The sequence below is a fragment of the Rhinoraja longicauda genome, chromosome 3 (assembly GCF_053455715.1).
Source record: "Rhinoraja longicauda isolate Sanriku21f chromosome 3, sRhiLon1.1, whole genome shotgun sequence".
Lineage (NCBI taxonomy): Eukaryota > Metazoa > Chordata > Chondrichthyes > Rajiformes > Arhynchobatidae > Rhinoraja > Rhinoraja longicauda.
Window position 1 is genome coordinate 101,005,178 of NC_135955.1, and position 21,572 is coordinate 101,026,749.

Here is a 21,572-nt window from a genome sequence, read left to right on the forward strand (position 1 = left end):
AGTCACCTACCGACATCACTGCCTTAACTACCTCCTCTGGCAGCTCGTCCCACACACCCACCACCCTTTGTGTGAAAATGTTACCCCTCAGATTCCTATTAAATCTTTTCCCCTTCACCTTAAACCCATGTCCTCCGGTCCTCAATTCCCCTGCTCTGGGCAGAGACACTGTGCATCTACCCAATCTATTCCTCTCATGATGTTATACACCTTTATAAGATCACCCCTCACCCTCCTGCGCTCCAAGGAATAGAGTCTCAGCCTACTCAACCTCTCCCTATAGCTCTGACCTGCGAGTCCTGGCAACATCCTAGCAAATCTTCTCTGTACCCTTTCCAGCTTGACAACATCTTTCCAAAAGCATGGTGTCATATAACACAGATGACCTTGAATTAATTCCTAATATTCAATTGCATTTAATAGTGACGTTTTATCGAAGTTTTGAACAAGACGAGAACAGATTTGCGAGAGAATCTTTAGGCACTCAAGCTTCCACTAAATGGGAATTCTGTAATTTTGCATCGACATTGTATTTCATACAGTGATTTTGTTGGTATTTATTTACTGCAGTAATATCAGAAAACGAGTAAGTTACATAAATAGCAATGCTCTAACGACATGATAGACTATCCTGAGTAATGCCAGATGAGAAATAATCTGCAGATCAATGTGAATCACTCCCCCTCCCCTCTCCCATCAGGCAAGAGGTGCAGAAGTGTGAAACCACACACCTCCAGATCCAGGGACAGTTTCTTCCCAGGTGTTATCTGGCAACTGAACCATCTGGAGTATTGTATACACAGTTTTGATCTCCTAATTTGAGGAAGGACATCCTTGTAACTGAGGCAGTGCAGCGTAGGTTCACGAGATTGATCCCTGGGACGGCGGGACTGTCATATGAGGAAAGATTGAAAAGACTGGGCTTGTATTCACTGGAGTTTAGAAGGATGAGAGGGGATCTTATAGAGACATATAAAATTATAAAAGGACTGGACTAGCTAGATGCAGGAAAAATGTTCCCAATGTTGAGGGAGTCCAGAACCAGGGGCCACAGTCTTAGAATAAAGGGGAGGCCATTCCAAACTGAGGTGAAAAGGAACTTTTTCACTCGGAGAGTTGCGAATTTGTGGAATTCTCTGCCACAGAGGGCAGTGGAGGCCAAATCACTGGATGAATTTAAGAGAGAGTTAGATAGAGCTCTGGGGGCTAGTGGAATCAAGGGATATGGGGAGAAGTTGGGCACAGGTTACTGATTGTGGATGTTCAGCCATGATCACAATGAATGGCGGTGCTGGCTCGAAGGGCCGAATGGCCTCCTCCTGCACCTATTTTCTATGTTTCATCCACTCATCAGCTAGAGAGCGGCCCTGACCTCTCATCTACCTCACTGGAGACCATTGAACTATCTTTAATTGAAATTTATCGGACTTTATTTTGCACTCCTTATCCTTTATCTGAACACTGTGGATGACTTGACATGTAGAGTCTTTATATAGTATAAGAAAATAACTGCAGATGCTGGTACAAATCGATTTATTCACAAAATGCTGGGGTAACTCAGCAGGTCAGGCAGCATCTCGGGAGAGAAGGAATGGGTGACGTTTCGGGTCGAGACCCTTCTTCAGACTGGGTATGTCTGAGTCTAAAGACTATGTAGAGTCTTTAACTGGATAGCATGCAACAAAAGCTCTTCGGTGCTCCTCGGTACACATGACAATAAGCTAAATTAAACTAAACTAAACTAAACTGAACTAAACTAAACCTCTTCAGGAGAATTCTTATGAAAGTGAGATTAAGATTTAATAAATTATAGTTTGGTAAATGATGAAGACCATTCAAAGGCAAGGAGCGAGTAGTTAATTTGCTTTTATTTTTGTTTTCTCGTTGTTTTCCATCAGTAATATTTGGATAGCAATACAATAACTCTGCTGTTAACCATTGTTGCTGCCATGCTACATTATGATCATTAAGATTGTGTAAATATTCCTATAATGAGTTTGGTTGCAGATGAGAGATGTCTTTCTTCAAATAGCAATTCCCACATTGCTCAGCAAAGTTTTTCTAATTGTTTTGGAAACCATCTGAGATTAGATATTCAGCAATGCCAAATGATAACCTGCAGTAACCTAACTAAAGAAGCACATTGGTAAAGTCAGTGTGGTTCAGAGATATAGTTCAATATAGTTCACCAAAATTCTAGACCTTTCTATGGAGTCAAAATGGGACTGGGCAAAAGACGAGGTGGGAGAGATTTGTCCTGGCAGCCTAGTTAAATATATATAATTTTGGCCTCCAATTATGCTTTTCTCCCAACATTTCATTTCATTTACTTTACTTTGAGTCTGAACGTTGAGTTGAGTTTATTTTATTTTGGAGCCACAGAGCAGAAAAAGGCCATTCGGCCCACTGAGTCCGCACCGACCAGCGACCAGCGATCCCCGCACACCAGCACTACTCGACACTGGGACAGTTTACAATTTTACAGAAGCCTTCCTCTTCTGTCGTATGTCTTTTAGACCTGCAGCTCCGTCGAGGCGAGCCAGGCCAACATGTCATCATCCAGGTCAATCAGACCTCGTTCGCCATTCGGTGGCCGGTATTTGGGGCAACTGGTGACTGTGTGCTCCACTGTCTGTGTTGGGTCCCCACACTCGCAGAAGGCACTGTCCACGACACCACACCTCTTCATCGCTACTCTGTAGCGCCCAACGCCTGTCCTCAAGCGATTGAGGGTTATCCACTGCTTTCGGGGCAGGTCCTGGCCAGGGACATCCATGGGTTCACCGATGTAGCCTAGATGGTCCCGCTGACTTCCACTGGTCTCTCCATCTCGTCTGCTACAGAAGCCAATTAACCTGCACACACTGGAATTTAGAAGGATGAGAGGAGATCTTATCGAAACGTATAAGATTATTAAGGGGTTGGACACGTTAGAGGCAGGAAACATGTTCCCAATGTTGGGGGAGTCCAGAACAAGGGGCCACAGTTTAAGAATAAGGGGTAGGCCATTTAGAACTGAGATGAGGAAAAACTTTTTCAGTCTGAGAGTTGTGAATCTGTGGAATTCTCTGCCTCAGAAGGCAGTGGAGGCCAATTCTCTGAATGTATTCAAGAGAGAGCTGGATAGAGCTCTTAAGGATAGCGGAGTCAGGGGGTATGGGGAGAAGGCAGGAACAGGGTACTGATTGAGAATGGTGGTGTTGGCTCGAAGGGCCGAATGGCCTCCTCCTGCACCTATTGTCTATTGTCTATTGTCTATGGTCACACCTGCAGGTCTTTGGAGTGTGGAGGAAACTGGAGCACCGGGGGAAAACCCACGCAGGTCACTGGGGGAACGTACAAACTCCGTACCCATAGTCAGGATTGAACCCGGGTCTCTGGTGCTGTAAGGCAGCAACTCCACCACCGCGCCACCACGTAGAATCTGAATGTACACTTCAGATAAAATTACTTCAATACAATCAGTAGCCAGTAAAGTAGCCCGCTTGATGTGGGTGGTCAAAGATTTGATAGAAATATATTCAATCGTAGCCGTTCTGCAGCTGCATTCCGTGAGAAGTCGAGTGAATCACCTCTTCACGGTCTGGCATTAGCCTTCAGTAACCTCCAACACGTTGTCTTGAACTACAAGGTTCAATACAGTTCAAATGCACGTCTAACATTGCAGCAACACAGTCTACGGGAGATTTCGATGAAGAGTACCAGGGAGGTCTGTTCAGTTGTCCAAATGTTTTTTTAAATTTGAATTCTAATTCGAAATTGTGATACAAAATGGAAAGAGAAACTGCAAGTGCTGAAAGATTAAAACTGAAAATGAAAGAGGGCGAAACTGCTCAACAGGTCAATCAGCATCTGAGAAGAGAAAGGTGACTGCGTAGTCGATCATATTTAGACTTTCGACTTCAGAGATTCAGCGAGGAAACAGGCCCTTCGGCCCATCGAGTCTGTGCCGCCCAGCGATCACACCGTACACACTAGCACTATTCTACACACGGGGGACAATTTATAATTTTACCAAAGCAGATTAGCCTACAAACCTGCACGTTTTTGGAGTGTGGGAGAAACCTGGAGCACCCGGAGGAAACCCCTGCGGTCACGAGGAGAACGTACAAACTCCACACAGACAGCACCCGTAGTCAGAATCGAACCGGGTCTCTGGCGCTGTAAGGCAGCAACTCTGCCGCTGTGCCGCCATGCAATGCCTAGCGTTCTAGAGAGTTTGGAAGAATGAGGACATCTCTTTGAAACATACAAATTTCCCACAAGGCTAAATAAGGTGGATGCAGGGACGATGTTGTCCCTGGCTGAGAAGTGCAGAAACAGGGGGTCATAAACTCAGAATAAGAGGTATTAACAATTATATGAAGAATGTTCACTGGATTAGAGGGTATTAGAAGGTTGAACAAACTTGGACATAAAGTGGTGGAGTAACTCAGTGGGTCAGGCAGCAACTCTGAATAACATGACTTTTTGCATTGGGACCTTTTTTTCAAGACCCTCCCCTCCACCCCCCTCTTTCGGGTGTGGAATGCTGGCCTTCATCACAGGCCTTACCTTTCTATTCCTGCAACACACCTCAATAGGTTCTGGGCCCATGATGATGTGGAGCTCTACATCTGCCACCGCCACCTCCGGGCCTTTATCTGCGGTCGGGAGTCCTCACCTCCCAGTGACAACCCCTTCTCCCGTCTCCAGCACTCTTTCTCCTCCCTCTACTGGCCTTCTACCGTCTCTAGACCATGGGCAAAGTCGCATTGTTCTGAGGAAGGGTCCCAATCCGAAATATCGCCTGTCCATCCCTTCCTTTGATGCAGCCTGACCCGCTAAATTCCACCAGCACTTTTGTTTTGCTCGGATTGTTACATCTGGAACATCGGAGGTAGAGGGGAGACCTGATAGAAGTATATAACATTATGAGGGGCATAGATGGGAGAGACAGTCAGAATCTTTTTCCCAGGGTGGATATGTCAAGGACTAGAGGGTATAGCGTTAAGGTGAGAGGGGCAAAGTTTAAAACAGATGTGTGGGGGCAAGTTTTTTACACAGAGGGTAGTGGGTGCCTGGAATATGCTGCCTGTGGTGGTGGTAGAGGCGAGGGTTGCCAACTGTCCCGTATTAGCCGGGACATCCTGTATTTTGGGGTAAATTGGTTTGCTCCGTATGGGACTGCCTTTCTCCCACATTAGGCCCAGGGGGTGCTGTAGGCACGGACACTGTAGACCCGGATGCTGTAGGCCCGGACACTATAGGTGCAGACAGTGTAGGTGCTGACAGTGCAGGTGCGGACAGTGTAGGCACGGACACTGTAGACCCGGACGCTGTAGGCCCGGACACTATAGGTGCAGACAGTGTAGGTGCTGACAGTGCAGGTGCGGACAATGTAGGTGCGGACAGTGTAGGCACGGACACTGTAGACCCTGACGCTGTAGGCCCGGACACTATAGGTGCAGACAGTGTAGGTGCTGACAGTGTAGGTGCGGACAGTGTAGGCATGGACACTGTAGACCCGGACGCTGTAGGCCCGGACACTATAGGTGCAGACAGTGTAGGTGCTGACAGTGCAGGTGCGGACAATGTAGGTGCGGACAGTGTAGGCACGGACACTGTAGACCCTGACGCTGTAGGCCCGGACACTATAGGTGCAGACAGTGTAGGTGCTGACAGTGCAGGTGCGGACAGTGTAGGTCCGGACAGTGTAGGCCCGGAGACCCCGGGCGCTGCCTAACGGAGGTAGCGTAGCAACCCGCCTCCCGGCCCAGGCGGCCGCCATTGGTGGAGCGGGAGCACGTGACCGCTGGCTGGGTGAGGTCACGTGGGGCGCTGGGCGGTGACGTCACCTTGTCTCGTATTTGGGAGTGAGATAGTTGGCACCTCTAGTAGAAACAGACGCTATAGTGGCACTTGAGAGGCTGTTGGATACACACACGGGTTTGCAGGGAATGGAGGGACATGTGTCGGCAGAGGAGATTAACTTAACTTGGCATTGTGTAGAGTAAGGACTTTGTGGGCCGAAAGGTCTGTTCCCGTGCTGTACTGTTCGATATCCTCTGCTCTATGTCGAAGGTTTAGGATGGAGATGAAAATAAATTAATTCTCTCGGTGGGTGTGATTCTTTAACTATCTCGCCTCTCACTACCAGCTTTCTCTCCTTTACTCCATCCGTCTGAAGAAGGCTCCTGACCCGAACTGTTTTCTCTGCATTTCCCTCCACAGATACTGCCTGGACTGCTGAGTTCCTCAAGAGGTTTATTCTTTCCTCGAGATTCCAGCCTCTGTAATCTCTTGCGATTCCGAATGGGATAATGTTCACTGATACCAGAATGGAATGGAGTGGAATGGAATACTTTATTGTCACCTATGAAATTCTTTGCTTGTATACCCAATGTAAACAAATAGCGGCCACCTAAGGCACAGATAAAGTTACAAAGTACGGCAGCTCCTCCTTTTGCCCCCCATCCCCCACAGCTTTCCCCCATGCCGGGTCCTCCATTGTGTCCCCCCCCCCCCCCCCACGGCGGTGTCCCCCCCGCCAGGTCCTCCATTGTTCTCCCCCCACTTCCCTCACGCCGGTCCTCCACCGGTGCAAGGAACAATTCTCACCAGACCCACAGCAAACAGGCGAGGTTAGTTAGTACAAGGAATATAACATTCAAAGGGAACTGTGTATTAAATAAGACGTTGAAGCAAACTGACAACTTTGCAAGAAAATCGCTGCCAAACGCAGGTGGGACTATTGTCGTAGATGGGACATGTTGGTCGGTGTGAGCAGTTTGGGCCGAATGTGCCTGTTTCTACATTGTATGACTCTATAAGACATATGGGGGGCACGGTGGCGCAGTGGTAGAACTGCTGCCTTACAGCGAATGCAGCGCCGGAGACCAGGGTTCGATCCTGACTACGGGCGCCATCTGTACGGAGTTTGTACGTTCTCCCTGTGACCTGCGTGGGTTTTCTCCAAGATCTTCGGTTTCCTCCCACACTCCAAAGACGTACAGGTATGTAGGTTAATTGGCTTGGTAAATGTAAAAATTGTCCCTAGTGGGTATAGGATAGTGTTAATGTGCGGGGATCGCTGGTCGGCATGGACCTGGTGGGCCAAAAGGGCCTGTTTACACGCTGTATCTCTAAACTAAATACTGTAAGTCTATAACTGATTACCTGTACACATGGAAACCATCTCTATCAAGTGCTTGCTGAGCCAAGTCATGCTGAAATCTTTCTGGAGATTTGGAGAATTGATGGTGAGAAAATGTGGGTACTGTTTAAGGGAACAGCGTGTTAAAATGAATAGCAGATTAATAATTGTACAGAATTTGTTAGTACAATAGACTATTATGGAAACATTGAGTTGTATTAGTTTATGAGCCATGACTAGTTTAACCCCGCCTGGGCTGTCTCCGGCCAAACTCACAGAATAAGTGAAAGAGACAAGAAGGTATAAGTCCGATATGCAGAGGAGATGCGTCTCCTAATAGTTGAAACCGGAACTAGGCCCCACTGTTGTCAGAGGTCGCTGATGTTTCCAGTAGGGGGATTCATAGGAAGCTTTCTTTCCAAGGAGAGAACAGAACATAGAACATATCACTAGTTTAGTTCAGAGATACAGTACGGAAACAGCCCCTACCAGCGATCCCCGCACATTAACACTATTCTACGCACACTAGGGACAATTTGCACCTATACCAAGCCAATTAACCTACAAACCTGTACGTCTTTGGACTGTGGGAGGAAACCGGAGATTCCAGAGGAAACAAACACAGGTCACCGGGGGAACGTACAAACTCCGTATAGACAGCACCTGTAGTCAGGATCGAACCCGAGACTCCGGCGCTGTAAGGCAGCAACTCTTCTGCTATGCCCCTGTGCCTCCCACCACTTGAATTAAATGAGGGGGAAATCATAGATTTATGGTGAAGTGGCATCGCCTGGCCTGGCCGACTCTGCAACTCCGGCCCAGTGCCATCACCAGGACAACGGGCCTCCATGGCCAAGATAAGACTCTACATTTTTAACAACTTTAGACTTGAATCATGCAAAATGATGCCAGAAACCTGCCAACGTGTACTGTTTCAGTGTAATCTACCATCCCAACAGAGGATAGACACAAAATGCTGGAGTAACTCAGCGGGACAGGCAGCATCTCTGGAGAGAAGGAATGGGTGACGTTTCGGGTCGAGACTTCTTCCGACTCGTCACCCATTCTTTCTCTCCAGAGATGCTGCCTGTCCCGCTGAGTTACTCCAGCATTTTGTGTCTATCTTTGACATAAACCATCTTCTGTAGTTCTTCCTACTATTCCGGCACTCTTGTGCTTGTGTACGATGGTGCGTACAGTCTGTAGAGATGGGATTTTTACTGAACTGTTTGCAAAAAAGGAATTTCACTGTACCTCGGTACTTGTCTTAATAAAGCACCATTGAACAATCGAGGTCAGGTGAGTACACCAAGCAAGTAATGAATATAATGATATGTTGATATGAAGTACGAAGGGAAGAAAAAATGGTTGCGTTTGGCATAAAAAGTGAAGGGCTAATTGCTTTATTTCTGAGGTTTAAATACTGAATAATGCTGGTATTCTACTATTTTGGCTATTAGCATTCAGCATTCGAATAACATTTAGTCACCCTGCTACGGGAAGGGTGTCATTAAGCTGGAAAGATTGCAGAGAATAGACGGCAAAAGCTGGAGTGACTCATTTGGTCAGACAGCATCTCTGGAGAAAAGGAATGGGTGACGTTTCGGGTCGAGACCCTTCTTCAGATTGAGAGTCAGGGGAAAGGAAAACGAGATATATAGAATGGTGAGATAGAGAGATGTAGAACAAATGAATGAAAGATATATATGGAAAAAAAGTAACGATGATTGCAGAGAAGATTTCCAAGGAAGTTGCCAGGACTTGAGGGGCTGTGCTCTTAGGAGAGGATGGGCAGGCTAGGACTTTATTCCTTGGAGGGCAGGAGGCTGAGAGATGATTTTACAGAAGTGCATAATATCATGAGAGGAATAGAAAGAGTGAATGCGTAGTGTCTTTTGCCCAGAGTGGGGGAATTAAGAACCAGAGGGCATTCTGTGGGTTTAGGTTGCGAGGGGAAAGATTCAATAGGAACTTGAAGGAGACAATTTTTCACGCAGATGGAGGTGTGTGTCTGGAACGAACTGCCAGAGGAGATTGTTAAAGTAGGAACTAAAACTACATTTAAAAGACACTTAGACAGGCAAATGGATCGGAAAGGTTTAGAGGCATATGGGCCAAACATGGGCGAGTCGGACTAATGTAGATAGGGGTTGGCATGGACAAGTTCGGCCGAAGGGTCTGTTTCCATACTGTATGACTCTATGACTCTCTGACTGGGTTGCATCGTGGCCTTGTTCGACAACTCGAATGCCCAAGAACAAAGATTGCAGAAAGTAGTTGTCAGTGCCCGGTCAACCATGGCTATTGACCTCCCCACCATTGAAAAGGCATGTTTTGTCGTGGTTACCGGTGTTCAAAATGAAGCAGATGACACGGAGAATTCTTCAAGAAGTTAAAAGCCTTTATTTGCAAACAACGGCTGGAACAATCAGGATGTCAACCATCTGACTGCCCACTTAGTACACCGGGCAGCCTATTTTTATAGGGTTATGTTTTTATTTTTTATGTTATCCAATTATTCCAATTTTTTGATCCTGCCCGTACAGACCCCTAGCCGACCAGAGTAATCCCCGGTTAACTAGAGCGGTATCCACAGGACTTTTTATCCTGCCCGTCCAGACCCCTAGCTAACCAGAGTGATCCCCAGTTAACTAGAGCGGTATCCACAGGACTTTTTATCCTGCCCGTCCAGACCCCTAGCTAACCAGAGTGATCCCAAGTTAACTAGAGCGGTATCCACAGGACTTTTTATCCTGCCCGTCCAGACCCCTAGCTAACCAGAGTGATCCCTAGTTAACTAGAGCGGTATCCACAGGACGCCTCGTCTATTCAGTCCCCTATCCTCTTAGGGCGGTATCCACGAGGTCTTAGTGACGTCACAAACTCTTACTCAACTAAATCTACTTTCTTAACTTATCTATTTTCTACTTACCCCACTGCGCAGCCTTCTTGAGCAATCCTCCGGGTCTCTTTTTAGAATAGTTTAGACAGATTCTAGGCGGATGGGGGTCGTGGTTGGTTAAAATCGGGGTGACTATCGGAATCACCCTGCTTATAATTGCTATTGTGCTGTGTTGTGTTTTTCCATGTATTAAATCTCTTCTAGTGAAAGCTACTGCGAATCAGCTGCCGTTGCTCCAGGATACGGGCAAATTTGAGAAACAGATCTCTCCGATAGAATACTATACTGATGAGCAAGTTACTCTGGAAGATTACTAAGAACGTAGTTGGAAGGGAAGCTGGGTTTTTTTTTTCCTACCCTAGACATATGGGGGTAGGTTTTTGGCCGAGTGACCCAGGATGTTAGCATGTTGGAAGAAGAACACTGACAAACTGCACGTTCTTTATAAAATCCTAAGTTGGGGGGCTAATGGTTGAGAGTGGATTTATGATTTGAGTTAACAGCATGTGCGTTTTTTGGTTTTCTTTTTCTGTGAGACCGTGTAGGTCTCAAAGGGGGGAATATGGGAGATCATATCATATCAGATCATATCATCAAAGAACTACACCACCCTGGCCACGCACCCATCTCACTGGTGCTCCATCGTAGAAGAAGACTCAGGAACAGCTCCTCCCCATCAACCACCAAGTTCTCGAATCACACTGTAGAACCACAACCACAACCCTCCCTCTGCAACAAGCCACTGCAGGCATTTTATAGTTTTCACCACATACTTGAGCTTATTTATTCACAAAAAGCTGGAGTAACTCAGCAGGTCAGGCAACATCTCAGGAGGGAAGGAATGGGCGACCCCTTCCTTCTCCCCCGAGATGCTGCCTGACCTGCTGAGTTACTCCAGCTTTTTGTGAATAATACCTTCGATTTGTACCAGCATCTGCAGTTATTTTCTTATACAAACTTGAGCTTGCACTATTAAGGTCTGGTACCTAGTAAAACATAATTCATTGTATTGTTTATTGTATAAGTACTTGTTGTGTCGTTGCATTAATGTGCCAGTAAAGCTGCATCAAGTAAGAATTTCACTGAGCCACACAAAGGCACAAAATGCTGGAGTAACTTAACAGGTCTGCCAGCATCTCTGGAGAAAAAGAATAGGTGACATTTGGGGCGTTACCCTTCTTCCAGACCCAAAACATCATCTATCCGCTGAGTTACTCTAGCACTTTGTGTCTATCTCTGACATAAACTAGCATCTGCAGTTCCTTGTTTCAGCATCTCTGGAGAACATGGATAGGTGATGTTTCGACCTGAGATGCTGCCTGACCTGCTGAGTTACTCCAACATTTTGTGTCTTTTTGTGAATTAACCAGCATCTGCAGTTCTTTGGAAATGTCATTGTTTTCATAGTCATTGGGTCATAGTCACACAGTGTGGAAACAGGCCCTTCAGCCAACTTGCCCACACCGACCAACATGTCCCATCGACACTAGTCCCATTTGCCTGCGTTTAGCCCATAATCCCTCTAAACCTATCCTATCCACGTACCTGTCTAATTGCTTCTTAAATGTTGCAATAGCCCCTACCTCAGCTACCCCCTGCAGCAGCTCCTTCCATTTCCAAATAACAACATCTTTCCTATAACATGGTGCCCAGAACAGAAAACAATACTCTAAATACAGTCTCACCAACGTCTTATATAACTGCAATATGACCTCCCAACCTCTATACTCAATACTCTGACTGATGAAGGCCAATGTGCCAAAACCTTTTTTCGACCACCCCACCACCTGTGATGAGGAACTATATACCTGCACTCCTAGACCCCTCTGCTCTGTCCTGTTTCCAGTGCAAATGATAATTAAGAACTCTCGATCCTTGAATATTCATTGTTCGATACTATTGAATTACCTTCTAAATTAACATAACGTTGAGTTTATTTAATAGCTTTTTATGTGGAATACTTCCAAACACCTAGGATTTACTGTAAGTCAAATCTACTGTTTTCGGCGATTGGAAGCAAATTTAAAATGGCCTTTAGTTACCTGAGGTTTGTTTTCTTGCCACTTCTGAGTCGGGTCATGAGGTTATCCTGCTTTCAATCTTTTGCTGCCTTTCAACTGTCTATTGAATCAATGCTTCACAAAAACCTCCCCAGTCTCTTTCAGAGGTTTGGGCAGAAAGCCATCCATTTGTTTCTTTTGGGCTCAATTAGGCTGTCTGGGTTAATCTAGCACAAATTGGGGGGAAATACAAGGGATTTATTCGGTACATATATAATAAGAGGCATTTTCAACAACATGGGAATATAATTTCTGTGACTTTGATTGAACAAAATTGTGCAAAAGATAAATTTAACGATAGGACATTGGAAGAAAACTGAAACCTACATTGATACAGCAGATATTTAGGAAGGAACTGCAGATGCTGGTTTACACCGAACATAGACGCAAAAAACTGGAGTAACTCAGCGGGACAGGCAGCATCTCTGGAGAGAAGGAATAGGAGACATTTTGGGTCGAGACCCTTCTTCAGACCGACGGGTTTCGACCCGAAATGTCGCCTGTTCCTTCTCTCCAGAGATGCTGCCTGACCTGCTGAGTGACTCCATCATTAGGCTATTCTATGGAATCTATGGAATTCTTTGCCACAGAAGGCTGTGGAGGCCAAGTCAGTGGATATTTTTAAGCAGAGATAGACAAATTTGTGATTAGTACAGGTGTCAGAGGTTCTGGAGAAAAGGCAGGCCATTCGGCCCTTCGAGCCAGCGCCACCATTCAATGTGATCATGGCTGATCATTCTCAATCAGTACCCGTTCCTGCCTTCTCCCCATACCCCCTGACTCCGCTATCCTTAAGAGCTCTATCTAGCTCTCTCTTGAAAGCATTGAATCTATCTCTGATTCAGCAGATTATCATCATCTTTATAGAATTTATACTCAGAAACCTCAGAGCCAGAAGATAAAAAGGACAGTTAAGGTCATCAGGTCATGAGGTCATAAGGAACAGGAGTAGAATTAGGCCATTCGGCCCATCAAGTCCACTCCACCATTCAATCATGGTTGATCTATCTCTCCCTCCTAACCCCATTCTGCTGCCTTTTCTCCAGAACCTCTGACACCTGTACTAATCACAAATTTGTCTATCTCTGCTTAAAAATATCCACTGACTTGGCCTCCACAGCCTTCTGTGGCAAAGAATTCCATAGATTCACCACCCTCTGTCTAAAGAAATTTCTCCTCATCTCCTTCCTAAAAGAACGTCCTTTAATTCTGAGGCTATCACCTCGACTTAGTCCGAGACTCTCCCACTAGTGGAAACATCTTCCCCACATCCACTCTATCCAAGCCTTCCACTGTTCTGTATGTTTCAATGAGGTCCCCCACTCATTCCACTAAACTCCGGCGAGTTGAGGCCCAGTGCCGACAAACGCTCATCAAAGCGAGGGTTAAAGTAGCCATTCCTGGGATCATTCTCGTAAACCTCCTGGTCACGTGGAGGTTCGTTAAGTAGCTGATTGACATTTATATTGAATGTTAATGTTTATTTATCAGGCCACATAGCATGATGGTGGACAGTACTATCTAACACCCTCTCCTAACAGCAGCTAGGTGATCAGGAGTTTGAGACACAAGGACCAAAGCAGGCATCCATGTTTGGAGCCGCAGAAGATGGGAGAGGTCCTCAATGAATATTTCTCCTCTGTGTTTTTAGTTTAGTTTCGTTTATTGGCACTTGTCATGAGGTACAGTGAAAAGCTTTTGTTGTATGCTAACCAGTCAGTGGAAAGACTACATGATTACAATCGAGCCGTCCACAGTATACAGATAAAGGGAATAACTTTTAGTGCATGATAAAGTCAAGTCGCTGCCACGTGATCATCTAGAGGCCAACCATAAGATACACACCTGTGGTGGGCCTACCTCGACTGAGGGTGTCTTGTGATAAAAGGCCGAAACACCCAGTGACGTCGAGGTACACAACTGAAGATGTGTCTGAATGGTAGCAACATCACCTAGTGGCCATTCCCAAGAACAACACCAGTCAATTGTAGTGCAAACCCTAGGGATTGTAACATCCAGTCCTACTAATCGATCCATCGCTGCTCCCACCCTCTGGAACTCACTACCCCAAACCGTCAGAGACTCCTCCTCACTCACCACATTCAAAACATCACTGAAGTCTCACCTGTTCAGCACTGCCGTCAACCACTGACCGTCACCTCACCTTCTGTCTCCTTTTTCTGTTCGTTTACTTATTTATCTATTTATTTTCTTCTCTATGTTCTAGTAATTCCTGTAAAGCGTCTTTGAGTGTTTGAAAAGCGCTATATAAATGTAATGCATTATTATTATTATTATTAGTAAAGATTAAGGTAGTCCAAGGATCTTCAATAAGGCAACGGTAGTCCAGGGGTCCTCGATGAGGGAGATACTAACTTTCTAGCTGGTAGTACGGTTCGGTTGCCTGATATGTAAAAGACATGCATTATTGATAACTGTGTACTGGTGGTCAAGGGTGTTTGAGATATGCCGAATTTCCTTATTCTTCTGAGGAAGTAGAGGCATTGATGCACTTTCCTGGGCAATTCCTCAGTGTGGTTAGAAAAGCTCAAATAGTTGGTGATATTTACTCCTAGTAAAACTGAAGCTCTCCACCATAAGACATAGGACCAGGATTAGGCCATTCAGCCCATTAAGTCTACTCTGCCATTCAATCATGGCTGATCTATATTTCCCTCTCAACCCCATTCTCCTACCTTCTCGCCGTAACATTTGACGCCATTCCTAATTAACAATCGATCAATTGTTGCCTTAAAAATACCTAATGGCTTGGTCATCTGTGGCAATGAATTCCATGATTCACTAGCCACTGGCTAAAGAAATTTTTCCTCAACTCCATTTTGAAGGTTCGTACTTTTATACTGAGGATCTGCACTCTGGTCCTAGATTCTCCCTGTACTGGAAACATCATTTCCACGTCCACTACATCTAGGCCTTTCATTATCAGGTATGTTTAAAAAAAGATCCCCCCTCATCTTTCTAAACTCCAGCGAGTACTGGCCCAGAACCTTCAAATGCTCCTCATATGTTAACCCAATCAACCCAGGGATCATTCTCATAAAGAGTACTAGGTTAATTCCCGGAATGGCGGAACTGTCATATGTTGAAAGACTGGAGCGACTAAGCTTGTATATTGCAGATGACACAACGGTGATCGGGCTGATCACCAACGGGGATGAAACAAACTATAGAGCGGCGGTGCAGAACCTGGTGGACTGGTGCTCGGATAACAACCTGTCCCTAAATACCACCAAGACCAAGGAGCTGATCATCAACCTCCGTAGGTCACATAACGGGGAATATGCCCCGATCTCTATCAACGGGGTCAGTGTGGAGAGAGTGTCCAGCTTCAAGTTTCTGGGCACTCACATTTCGGAGGACCTAACATGGTCCAATAACACTGCTGCGCTGGTCAAGAAGGCACAACAAAGACTGTTCTACTTAAGAACACTGAAAAAGTCTGGTCTACCCCAACAGCTGCTGACGACCTTCTACCGCTGCACCATAGAGAGCATCCTAACGCATGGCATCCCTGTGTGGTACCTCAGCTGCACAGAGGCAGAAAAGAAAGCTCTACAGCGGGTAGTCCATAGAGCTCAGAGGGCCATCGGAACACAGCTACCAGACTTGGAGGGCATCTACAACACACGATGCCTCAGAAAAGCCACCAGCATCCACAAAGACTCTTCACACCCCTGCAACAGTCTGTTCGAACTCCTTCCATCGGGCAGACGATACAAGGCCTTCTATGCCCGCACCTCCAGACTCAGGAACAGCTTCATCCCCAGGGCCATAGCTGCTATGAACCGGTCCTGCTGAGCCGGATGGCCACAACGCATAGATCAACTTGCACTTTACCCTGTCCAAAACTCTTACAACTGTTTCATTTCGTTGGGTTGCTGCTGTCTAAATTACCTAAATTATTGCATCGTATGGGAGGCGCATTCCCAATCTCGTTGTACCCCTGGGTACAATGACAATAAAGCTATATTGTATTGTATTGTATTGTATTGTATTGTATACACTGGAATTTAGAAGGATGAGAGGAGATCTTATCGAAACGTATAAGATTATTAAGGGGTTGAACTCGTTAGAGGCAGGAAACATGTTCCCAATGTTGGGGGAGTCCAGAACCAGGGGCCACAGTTTAAGAATAAGGGGTAGGCCATTTAGAACTGAGATAAGGAAAAACTTTTTCAGTCAGAGAGTTGTGAATCTGTGGAATTCTCTGCCTCAGAAGGCAGTGGAGGCCAATTCTCTGAATGCAATCAAGAGAGAGCTAGATAGAGCTCTTAAGGATAGCGGAGTCAGGGGGTACGGGGAGAAGGCCGGAATGGCGGTGCTGGCTCGAAGGGCCGAATGGCCTCCTCCTGCATCTATTGTCTATTGTCTATTGTCTAAACATCCCCTGGACCCTGCCAAAGCCAGCACATCCTTCCTCGGAAAAGGAAAAACTGATCACAATATTCCAAATGTGGCCAGTTCCTGATAAAGTCTCAGCATTACAGCCTTGCTTTGATATTCTAGTCCTCTTGAAGTAAATGCTAACTACATTTGCCTTCCTTACCGCTGACTCAACCTGCAAATTAACTTTTTGGGAATCCTGCACCTGCGCGCCCAAGTCCCTTTGCACCTTCGATTTCTGAATCCTCTCCCCATTTAGAAAGTAATCTACACCGTTATTCCTTCTACCAAAGTGTACTTTGCTGTGTCGTATTCCAGTTGCCACTTCTTTGCCCATTCTCCCAATCTGTCCACATCCTTCTACAGCTTTCCTGCTTCCTCGACATTACCTGCCCCTCCACCTGTCTTTGTACTGTCCACAAACTTGGCCACAAAGTCATAAATTCCCTCATCCAGATCATTAACACACAACACGAAATGTAGCTGAGCCAGCACCGATCCCTGCGGAACACCACTAGTCACCGGCCACTAACTAGAAATGGCCCTCTTTATTCCCACTCTTTTGCCTTCTGCCAGTCAGCCCATCTTCTATTCATGCTAGTACATTGCCTCTAATACCACAGGCTATCTTGTTTAGCAGCCTCACATGTGTTGGTGAGATGCCAAACTGTTACACACTGCGCACTTCTGGTCTCTGATTGGAAGCGTGGGTTCGTATCCCACTTCTGACACCATGTTGTGCTGACCGGTATAATAACAGAGGCCTTCTGGTCTCTGATTGGAGGCGTGGGTTCGTATCCCACTTCTGACACCATGTTGTGCTGATCGTATAATAACAGAAGCCTTACACCTTTATTAACCACATAGCAAGCACGACCTCACGCCTGCACGTTCCACTTACACTAACCCGAATCTCGCAAGCAGTGGTCACTCAAAAGCTAAAGAGGCGTAACTACAAAAGCAGGACGCATAACATGAGTGACACCATTACACTAATCTACAACATGTGGCAACTTATCAAAGGCCTTCTGAAAATCCACCTCTCTTTCAGCACCCATCAGGGTGTGTTCTCCACACAGCACTTCCTAAAATTGATTTTGTTTTGCTGACACTTAAGTTTGAAGTTTAGTTTATTGTCAAGTGTACTGAGGTACAGTGATAAGCTTTTGTTGTGTGCTAACCAGTCAGCGGAAAGACAATACATGCTGACAATCGAGCCATCCACAGTGTACAGACACATGGTAAAGGCAAGAACGTTTAGCGCAAGGTAAAGTTCAGTAACGTCCGATTAAAGATAGTCCAAGGGTTTCCTCATTGGAGGTAGGTAGTAGCTCAGAACCACTCTATAGTTGTTGATAGAGTGGTTCAGTTGCCTGATAACAGATGGGATGAAACTGTCCCTGAATCTGGAGGTGTACGCTTTCACACTTCTGTACCTCTTGCTTGATGGGACAGTGGAGATGAGTGAGTGGCCAGGGTGCGACTCGTCCTTGATTATGCTGCTGGCCTTGCCGAGGCAGCTGGTGAGGGCTGTAGGGGACATCTTGACCATCATGCTGCTGTTATCTATCTCCTTCCTGTACGCCACCTCATCATTGTTCGGGATGCGGTCCATCACGGTGGTTTCGTCTGCCAACTTGTAAATGAAGTTAGAGCAGAATTTGCATACTGCAATGACAGGCATGTAAATGGAGTATAGTTAGGGGCCGTGGACCATTATTAGGTTTGTGGATGTCACCAAAATTGGTGATACAGTGGACAGTGAAGATCTACTAACACCAACTACTAGGGTTGCCAACTGTCCCGCATTAGCCGGGACATCCCGTATATTGGGGTGATTTGGTTTGGTTTGGTTTGACCCCCTTGTCCCGTATTAGGCCCGAGAGGCACTGTAGGCCCAGACACTGTAGGCCCGGACACTGTCGGCCCGGACACTGTAGGTCCCGGGGGCCGCTGTAGGCCCGGACAGTGTAGGCCCGGAGGCCCAAGCGCACCCCAAAGGAGGTTGCGTAGCAACCCGCCTCCCGGCGCAGGCGGCCGCCATTGGTTGAGCGGGAGCACATGGCCACTGGCTGGGTGAGGTCACGTGGGGTGCGGGCGGGGACGTCACCTTTCGTCCCTTATTTGGGAGTGAGAAAGTTGACAACCCTACCCACTACAATCATTCCATTCTTTTTGATCTCTACCTGTTGTACTTGATTGTACTCATGTAGAGTATGACCTGACTGGATGGCACTCAAATGAAGTTTTTTCAATGTATCTCGGTCCATGTGACAACAATGAACTAATACCATTACCATGAGTGCCAGGGAATGGCTTTCAGATGAGACATTGTTCCAAGTTTCCAACTAACTTCCTAGATATTCTAACAGGTTTGAGGGCGGCCAAAGTGACTCAGCAGTAGAGTTCCAGCCTCACAGCGCCAGAGACCAGGGTTCGATCCTGACTACGGGTGCTGTCTGCACTGCTATGCCGATGACACTCAGCTTTACCTCCCCCTGAAACCCAACAACCAGTCAAATTTAAACAGCCTCTTACACTGCCTTGAGGACATAAAATGTTGGATGGCACAGAACTTCCTCCAATTAAATGAGAGCAAGTCTGAGGTCATCCTATTCGGCCCCCCCGACTCCATAAAATCGATAACAGGCAGTCTTGGAAGCCTATCCTGCCTAGTCAAACCGCATGTCAAAAACCTCGGCATGATATTTGACTCTGCATTAAAACTTGATAAGCAAGTCAACGCTGTGGTAAAAGCCAGCTTCTTCCAACTTCGTACCATAGCTAAAATCAAACCTTTCCTCCAATTCGACGACACAGAAAAAATCATTCACGCTTTCATTTCCTCCCGCCTAGACTACTGCAACTCCCTATACACGGGGATAAGCCAATCTTCCCTGTCCCGCCTGCAACTGGTCCAAAACGCCGCAGCGAGACTCCTGACGGGTACCCGTAAAAGGGACCACATCACCCCGATTCTGGCCTCTCTCCACTGGCTCCCTGTACGGTACAGAATCAACTTCAAGCTCCTCCTATTCACGTATAAAGCCCTAAATGGACATTCCGCCCCCTACATCAAAAATCTTCTAACCCACCTCTCTAACTCCAGGTCCCTCAGGTCGGCCGACTTGGGGCTACTCACTATCCCGCGGTCTAGGCTTAAGCTCAGGGGTGACCGCGCTTTTGCGGTTGCAGCTCCTAGACTGTGGAACAGCATCCCTCTCCCCATCAGAACTGCCCCCTCCATCGACTCCTTTAAGTCCAGGCTCAAAACCTATTTCTACTCCCTAGCGTTTGAGGCTCATTGAGGAGGCGCTGTGAACTGTTTGCGTGCTACTGTATGTTTCATTTTTTTCCTTAGTACCTAATCAGATGTACAGCACTTTGGTCAACGTGGGTTGTTTTTAAATGTGCTATACAAATAAAATTGACTTGACTTGACTTGACTTGACTTGCACAGATTTTGTACATTCTCCCCGTGACCGCATGGGTTTTCTATGGGTGTTCTGGTTTCCTCTCACACTCCAAAGACGTGCAGGTTTGTAAGTTAGTTGGCTTCTGTTTATTGTCAATTGTCCTTACTGTGTGTAGGATAGTGTTAGTGTACGTGGCTATCACTGGTTGGAGTGGACTCGGTCGGCCGGAGGGCCTGTTTCTGTGCTGTATCTCTAAAGTCTAAAGGTCTAAATTCTAAACTACTTCTTTGAAACAAATTATATCCTAATGTTATTTCTGAGACCTTATAGAGTCATAGTCATAGAGTCTTACAGCGTGGAAACAGGCACTTCGGCCCAACTTGCCCACACCGACCAACATGCTCCATCTACACTAGACTCATCTACCTGCATTTAGCCCATATCGCTCTAAACCTATCCTATACATGTACCTGTCTAAATGTTTCTTAAACATCAGTCTGAAGAAGGGTTTCGACCCAAAACGTCACCCATTCCTTCTCTCCTGAGATGCTGCCTGACCTGCTGAGTTACTCCAGCATTTTGTGAATAAATACCTTCGATTTGTAACAGCATCTGCAGTTATTTTCTTATATTAAACATTGCGATAGTAACTGCCTCAACTACCTCCTCTGGCAGCTCGTTTCGCACACCCACCACTCTTTGCGTGAAAACGTTACCCCCTCAGATTCCTATGAATTCTATCCCCCCTATTTTCTCTGGTTCTCGATTCCCCTACTCTGGTTAAGAGACTCAGTGCATCTACCCGATGTTACTGGCTTCTGGAAGGAGGTGAGAGCTCTGAACAGAGGCAGTACATCGTTACCATGTACCATAGAAGGAGTCTCAGGAGCCGACAACATAGCTGATTTGTGGAGGCAACATTACTCTGAGCTATTCAATTGTATTAAAAGTGATCCCTACAAAGTGGGCAACATTGCCAACAGTGACAAAGTGGGAATCACAGCCAATAAGGTCTATCAAGCAATCACACAGCTAGCTGATAACAAAGCTAGCGGCTTAGATCAGATCACTGCAGAGCACCTCAAACTTGCAAGCCCGAGGGTTGCTGTCCTTCTTGCAATCTGTTTTACTGGCCTTATGAATCATGGTCTGTTACCGGACTCCATGTTGTCCGTTACTCTGGTGCCTGTCATCAAGGACAAAGCGGGCAAGGTGGGGAGCTTGGATAATTACAGACCGATTGCTCTAGCCAGTGTGTTATCCAAAGTCCTGGAAAGAATTTTATTAGATAGATTATGTTTTTATTTGGGTACTACAGACAACCAGTTTGGCTTCAAGGCTAAGCATGGTACTGATTTATGTATCTATGCCCGGAAGGAAATGGTTGAAATGTATAGAAAGCAGAATTCCTCTGTGTTAATTGGTTTTATTGATGCCTCTAAAGCTTTTGATCGAGTCAACCATCATAAGCTGTTCCAAAAACGGAGTCAAAGAGGAGTGCCTAACAGTATAATTAGGGTCCTGGCATATTGGTATGCCAACCAGAGCATGCAGGTCAAATGGGGTAATGCAGTCTCTGTAACATTTGGTGTTGGTAATGGGGTTCGCCAGGGGGGGCTACTCTCACCAGCCCTCTTTAATGTGTACATGAATGA